A 22,285-nucleotide genomic window follows, 5' to 3' on the forward strand; every position below is an offset into this window, starting at 1 on the left:
AGGTCCCACACACACACTGACTCTCACTGGGGTACAGGTCCCACACACACACTGACTCTCACTGGGGTACAGGTCCCACACACACACTGACTCTCACTGGGGTACGGGTCCCAGACACACACTGACTCTTACTGGGGTACGGGTCGCACACACACACTGACTCTCACTGGGGTACGGGTCCCGCACACACACTGTCTCTCACTGTGTTACGGTGCCACACACCCACTGACTCCCACTGGGATAGGGGTCCCACACACACACTGACTCCCACTGGGATAGGGGTCCTATGCACACACTGACTCTCACTGGGGTACAGGTTCCACACACACACTGACTCTCACTGGGGTACAGGTGCCACACATACACTGACTCTCACTGGGGTACAGGTCCCACACACACACTGACTCTCACTGTGGTACAGGTTCCACACACACATTGACTCTCACTGGGGTACAGGTCCCACACACACACTGACTCTCACTGGAGTACGGGTCCCACACACACACACAGTCTCTCACTGAGGTATGGGTCCCACACACACACACTGACTCCCACTGGGATAGGGGTCCCACACACACACTGACTCCCACTGGGATAGGGGTCCTACGCACACACTGACTCTCACTGGGGTAGGGGTCCCACACACACATTGACTCTCACTGGGATACAGGTTCCACACACACACTGACTCTCACTGGGGTACAGGTGCCACACATACACTGACTCTCACTGGGGTACGGGTCCCACACACAACTGACTCCCACTGGGGGTACGGGTCCCATACACACACTGACTCACACTGGGGGTAGGGGTTTCATACACACTGACTCTCACTGGGGTATGGATCTCGCACACACATTGGCTCACACTGGGGTACGTGTCCCACACACACACTGACTCTCACTGGGGTACAGGTTCAACATACACTGACTCTCACTGGGGTACAGGTTCAACACACACTGACTCTCACTGGAGGTACGGGTCCCATACACACTGTCGGACACTGGGGTACAGGTCCCTCACACACACATTGGCTCACACTGGGATAAGAGTCCCACACACACACTGACTCTTAGTGGGGTACAGGTTCAACACACACTGACTCTCACTGGGGTATAGGTTCCACACACACATTGACTCTCACTGTGGTACAGGTCCCACACACACGCTGACTCTCACTGTGGTACGGGTCACACACACTGACTCTCATTGGGGTACAGGTCCTACACACACACTGACTCTCACTGGGGTACAGGTGCCACACACACACACTGATTCTCACTGGGGTACAGGTGCCTCACACACACACTGATTTTCACTGGAGTACAGGTCCAACACACACACTGACTGTCACTGTGGTACAGGTCCCACACACACACTGACACACACTGGGGTAAGGGTCACACACACACACTGACTCTCACTGGGTTACGGGTCCCACACACACACTGTCTCTTACTGGGGATACAGGTCCCATACACACTGACTCTCATTGGGGTACGGCTCTTACACACACACACATTGGCTCACACTGGGGTACGGGTCCCACACACACACTGACTCTCACTGGTGTACAGGTCCCACACACTGACTCTCACTGGGATACAGGTGCCACACACACACACTGACTCTCACTGTGGTACAAGTCCCACACCCACATTGCCTCTCACTGGGGAACGGGTCCCACACACACACTGACTCACAGTGGGGTGCTGGTCCCACACACACTGACTCACACTGGTGTACAGTCCCACACACACGCTGACTCTCACTGGGGTACGGGTCACACACACACACTGACTCTCATTGGGGTACAGGTCCTACACACACACTGACTCTCACTGGGGTACAGGTGCCACACACACACACACACACACACACTGACTCTCACTGGGGTACAGGTGCCTCACACACACACACTGATTCTCACTGGAGTACGGGTCCCACACACACACTGACACACAATGGGGTAAGGGTCACACACACACACACTGATTCTGACTGGGGTATGGGTCTCACATACACACACACTGACTCTCACTGGGGTATGGGTCCCACACACACACTGTCTCTCACTGGGGTACGGGTCCCACACACACACTGACTCTCACTGGTGTACAGGTCCCACACACACAATCTCTCACTGAAGTATGGGTCCCACACACTGACTCTCACTGGGGTACGGGTCCCACACACACACAGTCTCTCACTGGGGATACAGGTCCCATACACACTGACTCTCACTGGGGTACGGGTCCCACACACACACACACACACACATTGGCTCACACTGGTGTACAGGTCCCACACACACACTGACTCTCACTGGGATACAGGTGCCACACACATACACTGACTCTCACTGTGGTGCAAGACCCACACCCACATTGCCTCTCACTTGGGTACGGGTCCCACGCACACACTGACTCACACTGGGGTACTGGTCCCTCACACACTAACTCACACTGGTGTATAGTCCCACACAAACACTGACTCTCACTGGGATATGGCTCCCACACACACACACTGACTCACACTGGGAAAGACGTCCCACACACATTGACTCTCACTGGGGTACAGGTTCCACACACACTGACTCTCACTGGGGTACAGGTCCCACACACACAGACTCTCACTGGGGTACAGGTTCCACACACACTGACTCTCACTGGGGTACAGGTCCCACACACACATTGCCTCTTACTGGGGTACAGGTCCCACACACACACTGAATCTCACTGGGGTACAGGTTCCACACACACACTGAATCTCACTGGGGTACAGGTCCCACATACACACTGTCTCTCACTGGGGTACGGGTCCCACACACACACTGACTCTCACTGGTGTACAGGTCCCACACACACAGTTTCTCACTGAAGTATGGGTCCCACACACTGACTCTCACTGGGGTACGGGTCCCACACACACACTGTCTCTCACTGGGGATACAGGTCCCATACACACTGACTCTCACTGGGGTACGGATCTTACACACACACATTGGCTCACACTGGGGTACGGGTCCCACACACACACTGACTCTCACTGGTGTACAGGTCCCACACACACAGTCTCTCACTGAAGTATGGGTCCCACACACTGACTCTCACTGGTGTACAGGTCCCACACACACACTGACACTCACTGGGGTACAGGTGCCACACACACACACTGACTCTCACTGGTGTACAGGTCCCACACACACACTGACACTCACTGGGGTACAGGTGCCACACACACACACTGACTCTCACTGTGGTACAAGTCCCACACCCACATTGCCTCTCACTGGGGTATGGGACCCACACACACACTGACTCACAGTGGGGTACTGGTCCCACACACACTGACTCACACTGGTGTACAGTCCCACACACACTGACTCTCACTGGGATATGGGTCCCACACACACACACTGACTCACACTGGGGTAGGCGTCCCACACACACTTACTCTCACTGGGGTACAGGTTCCACACACACTGACTCTCACTGGGGTACGGGTCCCACACACACATTGACTCTCAGTGGGGTACAGGTTCCACACACACACTGAATCTCACTGGGGTACAGGTTGCACACACACACTGACTCTTACTGTGGTACAGGTTCCACACACACTGACTCACTGGGATGTGGGCCCCACACATACACAGACTCACACTGGGGTAGGCGTCCCACACACACAGACTCTCACAGGGGTACAGGTTCCACACACACTGACTCTTACTGGGGTATGGGTCCCACACACACACTGACTCACACTGGAGTACAGGTCCCACACACACACTGACTCTCACTGGGGTACGGGGACCACACACACACTGACTCACACTGGGGTACAGGTTCCACACACACACTGACTCACACTGGGGTATGGGTCCCAAACACACACTGACTCTCACTGGGGTACGGGTACCACACATACACTGTGGCTGGTTTGAGTGAATGGCTAGTGAATAACAAAGTATATAATGTGTGAAAGCTCAGAGGCTGTCACATTGGCAGGAAGATTGGTGCACCACAATGTTATTTCAAGCGAAAGAGAAAGCAGAGTGTGGCCTTTAGTACATAGAACGTTACTGCACGGTACAGGCCCTTCAGCTCTCGATGTTGTGCTGGCCTTTTATCCTACTCTATGTTCAAATTAACCTACATACACTTCATTTTACTATCGTCCATGTACCTATACAAGAGTCGCCTATATGTCCCTAATGTATCTGTCTCTGCTACCACCGCAGGGAATGCATTTCATGACCGACCACTCTCTGCATAAAGAACCTAACTCTGACATTTCCCCTCAACCTTCCTCTAATCACCTTAAAATTATGCCCCCTCATGATCGACATTTCCGCCCTGGGAAAAAGTCTCTGGCTATTCACTCTATCTATGCCTCTCATCATCTTATACATTTCTATCACGTCACCTCTCATCCTTCTTCACTCCAATGTGAAAAGCCCGAGCTCCCTCAACCTTTCTTCATAAGATATGTCCTCCAGTCCAGGCAGCATCCTGGTAAATCTCCCCTGCACCCTCTCTACAGTTTCCACATCTTTCCTATAATGAGGCAAACAGAATTGAACACAAAGTTCCAGGTGTGGTTGAACCTCATGGCTCTTCAACTCAATCGTCCCATTAATGAAAGCCAGTACACATACGCCTTCTTAACAATCATATCAACTTGGGTGGCAACTTTGAGGGATCTATGGACATAGACCCCAAGATCCCTCTGTTCGTCCACACTGCTAAGAATCCTGCCTGAGGGATTTCTGAGGGATCAACTATGACACAAGGAAATGTTGGGACAACTGACTGGAAGCATTGGTCAATATTTGATTTATTTAGTGTCACATGTATTTTGTTACAAAATACAGTGAGACATGTTGTATACTGTCATCGCTCTCCCGTGACTTCTTAGAACTCAGAAAAATAAACCAAAATATAGAAGTAAAGGCAGAAAAATAAAGACCTGGTGTTCACCTTTACAGTCTTTGTTAAGTGCTGGGCCATGGGCCGTGGTCAGGCACGAGTCCCCTCTGCCAATGGAGTGAAGGTTGCCCGTTCTTCGGTGCCATCTCGCCTCCACCAATGCCCTTGACACAGACTCCTCGCTGGACCTCACCAATGCAGATGGTACCGGGTACCGCACCAGCTCAAACCCAACTCCACCACCACCACGAGTCCACTTCAGGTCCACCTCACTGATGCTGCCAGGTCTCCTCTCATGAGCCTACACCTGAAGCTCTGCATTGCAGTTGGGTCTCCTTTCTAAAGAAGCAGTTCAGAGAAGCTTTATTCAGCTGATTCTTGGTGTGGTGATGCAGTGTGTCCCCACAGAGCTGAAACAAATGTGAGATCACAGTGGAAGACATAGGGGCCTTGTTGGGATTGATGATGACAGAATGCTCTTCCTCTTGGTGAGAAGCTCCAATGAAGGGGTTCATTTCTATGTGACCTTACATTCACCTCTTTGTTTCCTTCTCCCCAACTCTAAACTAGGGTAGAGTTTGTCCCAAGTGTTAGATTGGTTAGAACCATTGGAATGGGGTCAGTGGACTTTTCATTTGCCAGGCAACACATAGAATGAGAAAGCCCCTATACCCAAAGGAATTGGCCAGAATAAAACCAAGGACAGCGCAGATACAAAAAAAAAGAAAGATAGAAAGTTCTGGAGGAATTCAGCATCTGTGGGGAGAGAGAGAGAGAGCGAGAGAGAGAGAAAACAGTGCTAAAGTTTGAATTACTGTTCTGATGAAAGTGTTGCAAAATGAGGCGAGCAAGGAAACAAAGCCATCAACTAAATTCAGGGAAATATTTCCAACTCCCCAGAAGGAAATGATAGCTGCTGTTAATTGTCAGAAATAATCCACTTGAATCACTAAGGTCTTTCAGAGAAGAACCTTAGGAACGGCCTGAAGAGAGGAAGTATGATATTGTTGACAGATTTTGCTTCAAGGTATTTTTTTTCCCCTGGAGCTCAGATTTTTTTAAAAAAACAACCTTTTCTGTGCCTGGCAATTGCCTGGGAACATTCCTAGTCTCCCGCCCACTGGAAATACGTAAACAGAATGTATCTAATTCTGGAATGTTCCAATTCAACATGAAACTTAGCGAGAAACGAAACTAATGACTTTTATCAGTAGTTTACAGAGTCCAAGTTATCTCACTTCACTTCCCTTCCCTCACTACTTTTCTGCCACCAATTCTGTAAAAGGTTTCACTTCCCATTCCTGTTGTATTTTTACAAACCAAATTTAGCACTTAAAACATATTTTTGGGTACATGTTCTGAATAGCTGTAGAGGATGCAGACTCTGTATTGGATAGGAAAGCCATCAGACAATCTAATTAAAATTGTGATTTGGAGATGCCGGAGTTGGACTGGGGTGTACAAAGTTAAAAATCACACAACACCAGGTTATAGTCCAATAGGTTTAATTGGAAGCACACTAGCTTTCGGAGTGATGTTCCTTCATCAGGTTATAGTGGAGGGCTCAATCCTAACACAGAATTTATAGCAAAAATTTACAGTGTGAAGTACTTTGCTCAAAAACTGCATGCATTCATGTAGAACTCTGAGCTCAAAAACTGCATCAATTTATGTAAAACTCCATTATCTCTCTTTTTAGATAGAATCAATCTAAGCGTCATGGCATAGACAGAGAACACAGGGGGCCAACACCTTCAACATATTGTCTAGCTATCACCATTGTAAACAGCTAACCCGAGAATGCAACTTTTTCAAAAAAAGGTTTGTGATTCAAAGTTTGTGCAAAGATTTGTAGCTCGGGTGCTCGTTGTTGTGGTTCTGTTCGCCGAGCTGGAAGTTTTTGTTGCAAACGTTTCGTCCCCTGGCTAGGCGACATCATCAGTGCTTGGGAGCCTCCTGCGAAGCGCTTCTTTGATGTTTCCTCCGGTGTTTATAGTGGTCTGTCCCTGCCGCTTCCGGTTGTCAGTTTCAGCTGTCCGCTGTAGTGGTTGGTATATTGGGTCCAGGTCGATGTGTTTGTTGATGGAGTTTGTGGATGAATGCCATGCCTCTAGGAATTCCCTGGCTGTTCTCTGTTTGGCTTGCCCTATGATAGTAGTGTTGTTTCAGTCGAATTCATGTTGCTTGTTGTCTGCGTGTGTGGCTACTAAGGATAGCTGGTCGTGTCGTTTCGTGGCTAGTTGATGTTCATGTATGCGGATTGTTAGCTGTCTTCCTGTTTGTCCTATATAGTGTTTAGTGCAGTCCTTGCATGGTATTTTGTACACTACGTTCGTCTTGCTCATGTTGAGTATCGGGTCCTTTGTTCTGGTGAGTTGTTGTCTGAGCGTGGCTGTTGGTTTGTGTGCCGTTATGAGTCCTAGGGGTCGCAGTAGTCTGGCAGTCAGTTCCGAGATGCTCCTGATGTATGGTAGTGTGGCGAGTCCTTTTGGTTGTGGTATGTCCTCGTTCCGTGGTCTTTCTCTTAGGCATCTGCTGATGAAGTTGCGCGGGTATCCGTTTTTGGCGAATACCTTGTATAGGTGTTCCTCTTCTTCTTTTTGCAGTCCTGGTGTACTGCAGTGTGTTGTGGCCCTTTTGAATAGTGTCCTGATGCAGCTTCGTTTGTGTGTGTTTGGGTGGTTACTTTCATAGTTTCGGACTTGGTCTGTGTGTGTGGCTTTCCTGTATACTCTTGTAGTGAATTCTCCGTCTGGTGTTCTCTGTACCATCACGTCTAGGAATGGGAGTTGGCTACCCTTTTCCTCTTCTCTCGTGAATCGGATTCCTGTGAGTGTGGCGTTGATGATCCGGTGTGTTTTTTCTATTTCAGTGTTTTTAATGATTACAAACGTGTCATCGACATATCTGACCCAGAGTTTGGGTTGAATTTGTGGTAGGACTGTTTGTTCTAACCTTTGCATAACTGCCTCTGCTATGAGTCCCAAGATTGGTGATCCCATGGGCCACAACACACTGCAGTACACCAGAACTGCAAAAAGAAGAAGAGGAACACCTATACAAGGTATTCGCCAAAAACGGATACCCGCGCAACTTCATCAGCAGATGCCTAAGAGAAAGACCACGGAACGAGGACATACCACAACCAAAAGGACTCGCCACACTACCATACATCAGGAGCATCTCGGAACTGACTGCCAGACTACTGCGACCCCTAGGACTCATAACGGCACACAAACCAACAGCCACGCTCAGACAACAACTCACCAGAACGAAGGACCCGATACCCAACATGAGCAAGACGAACGTAGTGTACAAAATACCATGCAAGGACTGCACTAAACACTATATAGGACAAACAGGAAGACAGCTAACAATCCACATACATGAACATCAACTAGCCACGAAACGACACGACCAGCTATCCTTAGTAGCCACACACACAGACAACAAGCAACATGAATTCGATTGGGACAACACTACTATCATAGGGCAAGCCAGACAGAGAACAGCCAGGGAATTCCTAGAGGCATGGCATTCATCCACAAACTCCATCAACAAACACATCGACCTGGACCCAATATACCAACCACTACAGCGGACAGCTGAAACTGACAACCGGAAGCGGCATGGACGGACCACTATAAACACCGGAGGAAACATCAAAGAAGCGCTTTGCAGGAGGCTCCCAAGCACTGATGATGTCGCCTAGCCAGGGGACGGAACGTTTGCAACAAAAACTTCCAGCTCGGCGAACAGAACCACAACAGGTTTGTGATTTACACATGAAAGAAGCGAAACTATCACTGCATTCTAACAGATGAAAGGCTTAACAGACAATCAATTTTTCAATGTCTAATTTCAGTTACATCACACTGTAAATTTTTGCTATAAATTCTGTGTTAGGATTGAGCCCTCCACTATCACCTGATGAAGGAGCGTCACTCCGAAAGCTAGTGCGCTTCCAATTAAACCTGTTGGACTATTACCTGGTGTTGTGTGATTTTTAACTAATTAAAATCAACCCTTGACATAAACAAGGTGTGCTTTACGGCATGTGATGAGAGGCTTGGTATGAATGACATCCATCAGATAGATATTGTAATATGAAATCATTGGAGAGCTGGGATAACTACTTTCACATTGTGAGGGTCAGCTGCTTTCCTCATGGCACCACACCACATGTCTTGTTGGCATCATCCAATTGGGCGGAGCTCAGTGCCAACTTCGATTACCTTACATCATTGCATGCACATAAAGCAATCCTGGTACCAGCCAGTGAATGCAGGCCAGTGTCTATGGTGGGCACTCGTGTTGGCATACGCACAACGGCTGGTTGTGTATCACTGATTCTGTCACCTTGGCCAGGAATTACAATACTCAGCTCAAGGTAACACCTTCTGTTTCCATATGGTTTCATCTCAGTTGAAATAGCAGGGAGGAATTTAGCTGAATGAAGCACTCCAAGACGACTCACTGCAGGATGATAACGTAAAGTGTGCTACTGAGCCACATGATGAGGTACTAACTCAGAATACAAAAACCTTAGAGAACTTTTAGGGGGAATCTTACAGGTCAGCATGGAGGGTTGGTAGAAATGACAGTCGGGAGGTTGGCTTTATTTACTTGTCTGTACTTATGCTAATTGATTAGCTAAACATTAAAAGATTGATGATCACAAAGGGTTACCTAAGGCATTGAGAAGCTGGTATTGCACAGTTGGAGAGCTTCTGAATCATTGAATCCCTACAGTCTGGAAGCAGGTTATATGACACATCAAGTCCACACTGACCCTCTGACAAGCCAACCATCTAGACTCACACCCCAACCCTATTTCTATAGCCCTACACTTCCCATGGCTAATCCACACAACCTGCATGTACCCTCGATATCACGGGATAATTTAGCATGGCCGATCTACTTAATTTGTACAGCTTTGGACTGTGGGAGGAAACCGGAGCACCCTGAGGAAGCCCATGCAGACACAGGGAGAATGTGCAAACTCCGTACAGTCAGTCGCTTGAGGGCATAGTAGCTGTAAAATATCATAGTGCTGCACATCACCCTGTTGTAGGAAGGATATGCTCAAACTGGAGAGGGTTCAGAAAAGATTTGCCAGGATATTGCTGGGAATGGAGGGTTTGAGTCATAAGGAGAGCCTGGATTGGCTGGGATTTTCTTCACTGGAGCATTGGAGGTTGAGGGGTGACCTTTTTAGAGAGGGTGAATGGCAGGTGTCTTTTCCCTCGGGTGCGGGATTTCAAGACTAGATAGCATATGTTTGAAGGTGTGAGGAGAAAGATTTAGAAGGGAAATGGAGGCACATTTTTCCACAGAAGTGGAAGGAACTGCCATAGTAAGTGGTGGATGTTGGCACTGTTATAACGTTTAAAAGACGTTGAAATAAGTTATTGAATAGGAAAGGTTTGGGTCAAGTACAGGCAGGTGAGGTTAGTTTAGTTTGGGAATATGGTCAGTGTGGACTGGTTGTATAAGTCTTGCCTTTGTGTGTTTTATGAAAATACAGTACCAATTAAATTCCATCTGCCACTCCTCAGCACATTGACCCAATTGATCAAGATGTCTTTGTCATCTTTGATAATCTTCTTCACTGTCCACTCTACCACCAATTTTGTTGTCACCTGTAAACGTACTATCCATGCCTTCTATAATCTCATCAAAATGATTTATACACTTATATTTGTGGTCTCACAAGTATTGATCATAAGGAAAGGCTTGGGTGTTATAAGCAGATGGTGGGGGCAGATAAGCTCTGAAGACAGAGTCATCAAGTCGCAGAGTCATACAGCACGGAAACAGTCCCTTCAGTCCAACGGATAAAAGAAAATTACTGCGGATGCTGGAATCTGAAACCAAAAGAGAAAATGCTGGAAAATCTTTGACAAGCTTTGACAAAGGGGCAGTTAAACTCGAAACGTCAGCTCTTTTCTCTCCTTACAGATGCTGCCAGACCTGCTGAGATTTTCCAGCATTTTCTCTTTTACCTTCAGTCCAACGGTTTGCCAAACTAAACTCGTATCATTTGCTTATGTTTGCCCCATATCCCTCTCAACCTTTCCTATTCATGTACCAGTTTAAAGCTCTTTGAAATGTTGTAACTCTACTTGCATCCATCACTTCCTCTGCAGTTCATTCCACAAATGACCCATTATTTTTGTGAAGAAAGTTGCCCCTCAGGCCCCTTTTAAATCTTTCTCCTCTACCCGTAAAAATATGGCCTCTGGTTTTGTACTTCCACACCCTTAGGAAAAGATCTGTCCAGTGGAAAAAATGTGCCAGTGTATCTACCCTCTCCTTGTAACTCAAACCCTCCAGTCCTTGTAACGTCCTTGCAAATCTTTTCTGCACCTTTTTCCAATTTCATAATATCCTTCCTATTGCAGGACAACCAGGACTGTACACAATAATCCCGTTGGAATTAGAGGACTCAACACCATGCAAGTAAATAAGCTGCATCCTGCTTCTACAGTAAAGAACTGACATAGAGTTTATTTTATGCCAATGCTGCATGTAACCATTGTGATCCAGATATGTACGAATATCTTGTTTTGACCTGTAAATGGTCCTTTGCTCCTCTATTCTATGCCCAGCTAATGAGGACAACCATCCTGTATGCCATCCTGACACCTTCAGGGATTATGGACTTGGATACCAAGGTCACTTTGTTTCTGAGTACTCCTTAGGGACCTACTCTTCTTTATGTACATCCTTTCCTTATTAGACCTTCCAAAATGCATCACCTCACTCTTATCAGGATTAAATTCCATCTGATATTGCTCTGCCTAATTTACTTGCTGATAAATATCAGTCTGCATCCTGAGACCATCCTCTTCACAAACACCAATTTTTGTGTCATCTCCAAAATTAATAATTTTACTTTCGACATTCACATTCAAGTCATTAATGTATATAACAAATAGCAAGGGTTCGAGAACTGAGCCCTGTCGTAGACTGCTGGTCACAGGCTTCCAATTACAGAAATGTTCCTCCACCTTTACCTCCTAGTTTGAAGCCAATTTTAGACCCGGTTTGCCAATTTGCCTTGGATCCCATGGGCTTTTATCTTTTGGACCAGCCTTCCATGTAGTATCTTGTCAAAGGCCTTATTGAAGTCCATGCAAACCCCATCAACTGCAATACTCCCATCAATATATTTAGGCATCTTTTCAAAAACTTCATTTCAGTTAGTCAGGCAAGATCACCCTCTAACAAATTCTGGAATATTATCCCTGAACAATTCCTGCCTATCCAAGTATTGATTAACCCCATTCTTTGAAACATTATCCAATAGTTTCCCAAGCACTGGTGTCGGACTAACTGTAATGACCTGGCCTACCCCCTGCAGTCCTTCTTGAACAAAAGAACCACGTTAGCTATCCTCCAGCTATCTGGCACTTCGCTTGTAGCCAGTGATGTAGTAAATACCTCAGTGCTGACCATCCGACAATGCGGCATTTCCTCAGTACTGACCCTCCGACTGTGCAGCACTCCCTCAGCACTGACAGTGTGGCACTCCCTCAAGGTTTTTGATAAGGTTCCTCACAGTAGGCTCATTCAGAAAGTAAGGAGGCCTGAGATACAGGGAAATTTAGCTGTCTGAATACAGAATTGGTTGTCCCATAGAAGATAGAGAATGATAGTAGACGGAAAGTATTCAGCCTGGAGCTCGGTAACCAGTGGTATTCCATAGAGATCTGTTGTAGGACCTTTGCTCTTTGTGATTTTTATAAATGATTTGAATGAGGAAGTGGAAGAGTGCGATAGTAAGTTTGCTGATGACAGAAAGGTTGGTGGAATTGTGGATGGTGTGGAGGGCTGTTGTAGGTTACAACGAGACATTGTTTGGATGCAGAACTGGACTGAGATGTGGCAGATGGAGTTCAACCTGGAAAAATGTGAAGCAATTCATTTTGAAAGGTTGAGTCTGAATGCAGATTACAGTGTTAAAGGCAGTGTGGAGGAGCAGAGAGTTCTTCGGGCCCATATCCATAGATCTCTCAAAGCGGCCAGCCAAGTTGATGGGTTGGAAGAATGTGTATGGTGTTTTGGCTTTCATTAGCAGGGAGAGTGATTTTAAGAGGCGCGAGGTTATGCTGCAGCTCTATAAGGCCTGGTTAGATCGCACTTGGAATATTGTGTTCAGTTCTGGTTACCTCATTATAGGCAGGATGTGGAAACTTCAGAGAGGGTGCAGCAGAGATTTACCAGGATGCTGCCTGGACTGGAGGGATTGTCTTATGAAGAATGCTTGTGGGAGCTAGGGGTCTTCTCATTGGAGCAAAGAAGGATAAGAGGTGACTTGATAGAGGTGTACAAAATGATGAGTGAATAGCCAGAGACTTTTTCCCAGGAGGAAATGTCTATCACGAGGGGGCTTAATTTTAAGGTGATTGGAGGAAGGTTTAGGGGAGATGTCAGGGGTAGGTTATTTACAGAGAGTGCTGGATGTGTGGAATGCACTGCCAGCAATTGTACTGGGGTCAGATACATTAGAGACATTTAAGTAACTTGTGGATAGGCACATGGATCATAGTAAAATGTATGTAGGTTAGTCTGATGTGAGAGTAGGATAAAAGGTCGGCACAACATCGAGAGCCAAAGGGCCTGTACTGTGCTGTACTGTTCTACGTTCTAAGTTCTATGTTCTTCAATGTTGTAGTGTGCCCAGGCAGAAGATGATGTGTTGTTCCTCTAATTTGTGGTTTGATTCACTGTGGCAATGGAGGAGGCCTTGGTTTGTTCCACTCTCTCCACCAACACCCCAATCCGCTTGGTAATTTCCCCGTCACCAAAAAAGATGCAACGCCTGCTGGCATATCACTTCCCTCACCTGCATTCAGGGCCCTAAACAGTACTTCCAAGTGAAACAGAGGTTCACAAGCTTCTCCTCCAACCTGTTCAACAGTATCTGGTGCTCCCGTTATGTTCTTACCTACGTCGGTGAGTCCCAATGAAGACCAGGTGACTGTTTCACAGAATATCTTTGGGTTCCTCCTGGTCACCTCCCATTTCAGATCCCCCTCCTGCTTCCTGACCAACATGACCATCCTCGGCATCGTCCTTTGCCACAATGAATCAAACCACAAATTGGAGGAACAACACCTTATCTTCTGCCTGGGCAGCCGGCAGTCTGGGGATTTAACATTGAGTTTCTAATTACACATAATCTTCCCACCCATCCTCCGGCTCCCTTCACAGCCCCAGCTCCTTCCTTCCAGCTGCCGACCTGAATCATCCACCATCCCCCCCCTTCGAGCAACCAGGCCGTACCCACTGCCTGTGTTCACCTATCAATACCTCACAATTCCAATACCTCCCCACCTCCAAGACCCCTACCCTTTATCTGTAGGTCTCCCAACTCCCACATCTAGTCCTGAAGAAGGGTTAATACATGAAATGTTGGCTTCTCCACCTCCTGATGCTGCCTAGTTTGCTGTGTTTTTCCAGCTTCCTCTTTGTCTACTTTGGATTCCAGCATCAGCAGTTTTTTTTGTCCCCCACTCCCTCAGCACTGACCCTCCAACAGTGCAGCACTCCGTCATCACTGACCCTCCAACACAGCACCACTCCCTCAGCACTGACCCTCCAACAGTGCAGCACTCCCTCAGTACTGACCCTCCAACAGTGCAGCACTCCCAGAGCTCTAACCCTCCAGCAGTGCAGCACCCCCTCAGCACTGACCCTCCAACAGTGCAGCACTCCCTCAGTACTGACCCTCCAACAGTGCAGCACTCCCACAGCACTGGCCCTCCAACAGTGCGGCACTCTCTCAGTACTGACCCTCCGGCAGTGCAACACTCCCTCAGCACTGACCCTCTGGCAGTGCAGCACTCCTTCAGTACTGACCCTCTGACATTGCAGCACTCCCTCAGTACTGACCTTCAAACAGTGCAACACTCCTTCAGTACTGACCCTCCAACAGTGCTGCACTCCCTCAGCACTGACCCTCCAACGCAGCACCACTCCCTCAGCACTGACCCTCCAACAGTGCAGCACTCCCACAGCACTGACCCTCCACCAGTGCAACACTCCCTCAGCACTGACCCTCTGGCAGTGCAGCACTCCTTCAGTACTGACCCTCTGACATTGCAGCACTCCCTCAGTACTGACCCTCCAACAGTGCAACATTCCCTCAGCACTGACCCTCTGGCAGTGCAGCACTCCTTCAGTACTGACCCTCCGACTGGGCAGCACTCCCTCAGTACTGACCTTCCAACAGTGCAGCACTTCCTCAGTGATGATCAGCAGGATATTCACCTTCCTTCAGTATCGTCACGTGCTGGTGGTTGCCACTGGTTCCCAGGTAGTTGTATTGGGGTCTGCACCGTGACCCTCTGAGTCTGACATGATATTGGTATAACTACAGATTCACAATTCCTTGAAGTGGAATAGGAAGTAGACAGGATAGTTAAGAGGACTTTTTATTAATTTCAAAAATATACTTTATTCATAAAAACCTTTTGGTATCTGTACAGTTAGTGATGCCATTCATATGTATACATTGCATGTCTTTACATACAGAGGTCTGTATGTTAACCGTCCAGGTGTTTAGCCGAGGCATTAGAAGAGCCCAATTACTGAGTGGGCACCGCGTTCTTCTTCGGCAGGCAGGCCTTACCCGGTGGTCTTTCCCCACCGCGCCTTGGCAGCTGGCCCAAGCTTCAGTGCATCCCTCAACACGTCCTCCTGAACCTTGGAAAGTGCCAGTCTGCAACACTCAGTTGAGGTCAACTCCTTCAGCTGGAAGACCAACAGGTTTCGGGCAGACCAAAGAGTATCTTTCACCGTGATGATGATCCTCCAGGCACATTTGATGTTTGTTTCAGTGTGTGTCCCAGGGAACAGGCCATAGAGCACGGAGTCTGCAGCTGCTCAGGACGAACATCGACAAACACCACTGCATTCCCCTCCAGATTTCCTTTGCGTAGACACATTCCAGAAGGAGGCGTGTGACAGTCTCGTCCCCCCCCGTAGCCGCTTTGAGGGCAGTGTGTGGTGTGGCTGAGAGTCTGGGCGTGCATAAAGGATCTCACAGGCAGAGCCCTTCTCACCACCAGCCAAGCCATGTCTTGGTGCTTGTTGGAAAGTTCTGGCGATGAGGCATTATGCCAAATGACTTTGACAGTCTGCCGGGAACTGCTCAACAGGATCCGCCCTCTCCTTTTCCCGAAGGGTCTCAAGGACACTGTGTGCTGATCACTTCCTGATGGACTTGTGGTCAAAGGTGTTTTTCTTCATAAGTTTCTCCATGAAGGACAGGTGATACAGAATGGACCAACTACTTGGAGCGTTCCGCGGCAGCGAGGCCAGGCTCATCCTTCGTAGCACTGGGACAGGTAGAACCTCAGTACGTAGTGACACTTGGTGTTTGCGTACCGGGGATCCACGCACAGCTTGATGCAGCCACACACAAAGGTGGCCATCAGGATGAGGTTGCCATTGGGTGTGTTTTCTCCCCCATTGCCCAGATCTTTATACATGGTGTCCCTTTGGACCCGGTCCATCTTTGACCTCCACATGAAGTGGAAGATGGCCTGGGTGACTGCGGTGACACAGGTTCTGGGCATTTGGTACGCTTGCCTTTATTGGTCAGTTCATTGAATATAAGAGTTGGGAGGACATATTTTAACTGCACAGGACAGGTTACTCTGAAGAGTAACCCACCCAGACCCATTTCCTTCTGACTAATGCATCTAACACTGTGGGTAATTTAGCATGGCCAATTCACCTGACCTGCACATCTTTGGACTGTGGGAGGAAACCAACGCAGACACAGGGAGAATGTGCAAACTCTGCACAGACAGTCACCCGAGGCTGGTATTGAACCTAGGACCTTGGTACTATGAGATAGCAGTGCTAACCACTGAGCCACAAGAGTTGGGAGGTCATGTTGTAGCTGCACAGGACATTGGTTAGGCCACTTTTGGAATATTCCTGATGAACGGCTTTTGCCCAAAAGTGCTGCACTGTCAATTGTCCTACTAACTACCACACTAGATCTTGACCTTGACCACATGGCGATGATCATCTGGTCTTCTTCCCCTGCTGGTCTCAGGGGTGTCTTCTCTTCACGGTAGTTGGTCTCGAATTATTGCTCCTGAGGGTGATGTTGCAGCCTCTTATACTTAAGGGTCTTGGCCCCGTTTTGTGAGGGTCTTCACTGCTCACCAATAGCTCGATAACCTAATCGATCGGACCCAATAGGGCGTTGACATGTCAATCGCAGCATGGTCCTTGGGCATCCATTCCTGGAGCCTTTGGAAGCATATCAGTCAGGTGGCCCTTTCCAAAGCCTTTCCAAATCCTTTTACAAAAGCTGTGTGGCGCTTCTTCATCTGGTAAACAACACGATGTTTCCAATTGTCCTGGGGATGATATTCAGGTCAAATCCATTCAATTCAAAATCAAGTGTATATTGTATGGTCTGCAGCTGCTGGGTCAATTATATGCTACCTGTCTGTAGCTGTAGCCTGTCTGGATTCTGTAGCTTGTTTATTTCAGAGTCTTTTAAGCAGTCACCTTGACCAAGGCTGCCTCAATTTCCCAGTATTCCTCATTCAGTTGTCCGTTTTCTTAATAAGTCCATCATTTTGACTAGGAGAAAGTGAGGACTGCATCTCCCACTTCCTCCAGACCAAAGGGAATCTGCATGGGCCCCAGCTATGCCTGTCTCTTCATTGGGTAGGTGGAACAATCCATCTTCCACAGCTACTCCGGTACCTTTTCCTCCGCTACATCGATGACTGTATTGGCACCACCTCGTGCTCCCAAGATTGAACAGTTCATCAACTTCACTAACACCTTCCACTCTGACCTTAAGTTCACCTGGACCATCTCAGACGTCCCTCTCCCCTTCCTGGACCACTCCATCTCCATTTTCGTCAACCAACTCAACACAGACATCTACTTCAAACACACTGACCCACACAGCTACCTGGGCTACACCTCCTCCCACCCTGCCTCCTGTATAAACATGATCCCTTATTCCCAATTCCTCCGCCTCTGCTGCATCTGCTCCCAGGAGGGCCAATTCCACTATAGAACATCCCAGATGGCCTTCTTCTTCAAAGGCCGCAATCTCTCGTCCCACATGGTTGATGATGCCCTCCAATATATCTCCTTCACTTCCTGCACCTCAGCCCTTGAATTCCACCCCTCCAATCAAAACCAGGACGGGACCTCCCTGGTCCTTACCTTCCACCACAACAACCTCCGGATTCATTGCATCATCCCCTGTTATTTCTGCCAAGTACAAACAGACCCCACCACCAGGGATATGTTCCCCTTTCAGCATTCCGCAGAGATCATTCCCTTGTTGGGTCCACGCCCCCCACCAACCCAACCTCCACTCCTGACATCTTCCCTTGCTGTCACAAGAGCTGTAAAACCTGTGCCCACACCTCCTCCCTCACCTCCATCTAAGGGCCCAAAGGGTCCTTCCACATCTGACAGAGATTTACCTGTACTTCCACACATATTGCACCCAGTGTGGTCTCCTCTACATTGGGGAGACAGGACTTTCAGAGAACATCTCTGGGACACACGCACTAAATGACCCAGGTGGCTGAACACTTTAACTCCCTCTCTCACTCGGTCAAGGACATGCAAGTCCTGGGCCTCTTCCACTGCCAAACCCTAACCACCTGACACCTAGAGGAAGAACATCTCATCTTCCATCTTGGAACTCTCAATCATGCGGGATCAATGTGGATTCACAAGTTTCCTCATTTCCCCTCCCTCCACCTTAGCCCAAATCAAACCTTCCAACTCGGCACTGACTTCTTGAACTGCCCTACCTGTCCATCTTCCTTTCCATCTATCCCCTCCACCCTTCTCTCCAACCTATTACCTTCTCCCCATCTTCATCCATCTATCGCAATCCCAGCTACATTCCCCCAGCCCCACCCTCTTCCCATTTATTTCTCAGCCCCCTTGGCCACAAGCTTCATTCCTGATGAAGGGCGTATGTTTGAAATGTCATCTCTCCTGCTCCTCGGCTGCTGCCTGAAGGGCTGTGCTCTTCCAGCACCCATCATTTTGAATGTCCAATCTGGTCCCACTACATGTTCTTGAGTATAAATTCTTAGGGAAAAAAATGGAAAATTAACGGAATATTAAGTTCAGCATTGCAGACCTTCAAAAGTACAAAATCAGCATAATAAATGACAAAAAACCTCCAGGTAAAGTGATAAAACAAACTATCACTTTCGTGTGAAGATCAAAATGAAGCCGACTTTTGCAGTATGCTACTCACAAATTTCCTGTCTCCCTTTCCATTCTGGGTAGGATTTACATATTTTCTCCCTAAGAATGATTTCTATCCACCCTCCATTAATGGGAATATGTCACGTTACTGATGCCACATTGTAAAAGAGCTGGTACAGTGTGTGATATCGAAATGTTCGTATGTGTTTTAATGTGAACAGGAATGTGGCGCTGCCCTTCTTACCATGCAGAGACATGCCTGAGTATCCAGCAAGGTTGGATCTAGCGCTGAACTGTTCAGAATGGCCAAGGAAATCCTCCAGAATAAGGCAGGGCATGCCAGAAAAGTGTACAGTCTTCACAACATGATCAAAAGGTGGGGAGGTGGGATATGTTCAACAAATCATCTCGTTTCTTCATTCGGTGGGAATAACAGAACTTACTGTGTTCATATAATCCACGTTCACACTCTCAGGATGCCCCTAACCATTTAAACAGCTTGTCAAACCTTTCAATTCTGTACCCAAGAGGAATTTGCGTCCACTTCTAAGTTGGCTATGCCATTGAAATGGGACAGGACTATAAACTTCCTGGATTATCTCCTTACCTGAGAGAGTCTATTGGCTGTTAATATCTGGGATACAGACACAAAAATTGGGTTCAGTCAGTCACCAGTGATAACAGAAATTGAAATGATCAAAATCTCCTTTAAAAGTAAGAGACAATTTAATCTCAATACTGTGCTTCCAAAGCAGGACCAGGAGTTTAAATGACAAAGTGTGTACTTGTCAGGGAAAGGCAACGTGCCTGTATATTTCAATTATTTTTGAGAGGAGGAGGAGGACAAGGGAATGTACATTCACCCTTCATTCATTTCCATGCGCCATGGCCTGGCTAACTCCATAATGATCCAGTTCTACCCACTGAACATAATAATGTATTGACCATCATGTGAATGAAGGATCAGGAATAAAAAAGAGGTGCTCTACTAACAAAATGGAATCTGTATGTTCTGATTGTCTCTTGTCACTCTGAGGAGTGTGAACTGTTGAGAGATCAGGAGGTCACTGAGGGAATTCGATTTTTCCTCATAGATTGAACATCCTTCCTTCTGTTGTCAATTGGAATGCATCCTTCAACAAAATCCATCTGATCATTCTACTTTCATTGCTAAAGGGATTGAATTTAAGATCAAGGAGGATCTGCTGCAATTGTACAAGGTGTTGGTGAGGCCGCATCTGGAGTACTGTGCGCGGCTCTGATCTCCTTACTTTAGGAAGGATATATTGGCTTTGGGGGTGGTGCAGCAGAGATTCACCAGGTTAATTCTGGAGATGAGGGGATTACCCTATGAGTAGAGGTTGAGCCACTTGGGACTACTCGCTAGAATTTAAAAGAATGAGACGGAATCTTATAGAAATATATAAAATTATGAAAGGGATTGATAAGGTCGAGGCATGCAAGATGTTTCCACTGCTGGCTGAGACTAGGACTAGCGCATGGGCCTCAAGATTAGGGGAGCAGATTTAGAACAGAGATGAGGAGGAACTGCTTTTCCCAGAGAGTAATGAATCTATGGAGTTCTCTGCCTGAGGAAACAGTCGAGGCAGCTTCATTAAATGTATTCAAGACACAGCTGGATGAGTTCAGGAAGCTCCGGGGCTGGACAGAGCAATGTCAGGAGCTGGATTCTGCTGAACTCAACAAATACCATCAGTGAACAGCCTCAGATTCTCTCAGGTTGTTCAATGGAGGGAGAAGAGTTTGAATGAGGGATGTGTGGGGTCATCCACCATGCTGTTGGCCTTACAGATGCAGCGTGTGGTATAAATGTCTATAAAGGAGGAAAGAGAGACCCTGATGATCTTCTCAGCTGTCCTCACTATCCATTGCAGGGTGTTTATAATCTGAGACGATGGAATTCCCAAACCAGGCATTGATGTAGCAGCTCAGGGTACTCTCAATAACCCCTCAAAAAGTGGTGAGCCTGGAGGTACATCAAGTCATAATGATGTACGCATGAGTTTATTTATCTGAAAAATACTGCCCCACACTCCACTAATCACAATTTTATTTCATTGTACCTAGGTACATGTGACAGTAATAAATCAAGTCACATAATCCCTGATGTACCAGTTATCAGATTCTAACTGAACACTGAACATTGTGAGAATTAAATGAGTTCAGCAGCTGAGAGCATACAAAAATACAACTCGGTGAAAGGCATTCTTTGGTATGCCTGACATTTGTTGATCTTCCAGAACAAGGAGTTGATGCTGACTGAGTGTTGAAATCTGGCACATTCCAAGGTCCAGGACTCGTGCTGGGGGATGCACTAAAGAGTGGGGCAGCTCCTACCAAGGGACAGTGGGGAAAGATCACTGTCTGAGGTCTTCCCGTTGAAGATAATTGGGGGCCCATTCAGTTATTGAGCCTCCTATTACCTGAAATGCATGTTAAGTGCAGTCTTGCATGTGTAAGAGATGCCGATGACTTTGGTTTGTTTCCTTGATACGCTACTGTACAAAATTGAACTGCATTTGTGACAATGTATAAACGCAGAGATTTTTACAAATAAAGTAGTATTGACAATAAACCCGACTGGATTCAACATATAAATACAACGGCTAAAAGAGCAGTCAAAAGGCTGAGAATACCACAGTGAGTATTCCTGACTCCCTTCCTGAGTCACTTCCTGACTCCCCAAAGCCTATCCATCCTTCCTTATCGGTACAATCCGCACCAGCTTAGCTGCGACTACTATTAACATGTCTACAGCCTCCTTCTTCATTCCTCAGCCAGCCCATGCAAGACTCCAGACCTTCTCCAGTCTTACATTTCTGAAACTACTACCTGCCCAGTTTCTGCTCGGTGCCCATGAGACAGAGCCCATAATCAACCTGCTCAGCGATGTTAGAACACATGCCTGGAGAAGATGAGATTTGACCCCATTCATCTAGTCTGAGGGCAACAACACAGCCATGAGACTACAAGTCTGCAGAAGTGCATGGATGTGTTCGCAAGACAGAGAGAGAAAGCTCATTAATAAAACCACAGAAACACAAGGTTATTTCTCAAATAGACACAAGCGTTTTGTGTAAATGAGCACAAATCAGGACAGAGGCAGC

The 22,285-nt window shown here is 47.3% G+C and overlaps 1 protein-coding gene and 1 long non-coding RNA gene across 2 annotated transcripts in view; one reads left to right on the forward strand and one right to left on the reverse strand.

The window, feature by feature from the left end:
- Nucleotides 1–5,097, reverse strand: part of LOC148138994 (uncharacterized) — a 53,282-nt gene extending 48,185 nt beyond the window's left edge. Inside the window, exon 1 of the transcript XR_015753698.1 lies at nucleotides 4,983–5,097. The gene's annotated coding sequence lies outside the window, so the exon portion shown is untranslated. The remainder of the gene's footprint in view (nucleotides 1–4,982) is intronic.
- On the forward strand, nucleotides 301–21,747 carry LOC148138995 (uncharacterized). The gene is made up of 4 exons (XR_015753699.1): nucleotides 301–6,752; nucleotides 7,804–8,701; nucleotides 11,336–11,393; nucleotides 21,246–21,747. It is a non-coding gene; the product is annotated as an uncharacterized LOC148138995 (long non-coding RNA).
- The last annotated feature ends 538 nt before the right edge of the window (nucleotides 21,748–22,285 follow it).

This window comes from Chiloscyllium plagiosum, unplaced genomic scaffold (assembly GCF_037043375.1).
Source record: "Chiloscyllium plagiosum isolate Xiang-an unplaced genomic scaffold, Cpla_swu_hap1 HiC_scaffold_38, whole genome shotgun sequence".
NCBI lineage: Eukaryota > Metazoa > Chordata > Chondrichthyes > Orectolobiformes > Hemiscylliidae > Chiloscyllium > Chiloscyllium plagiosum.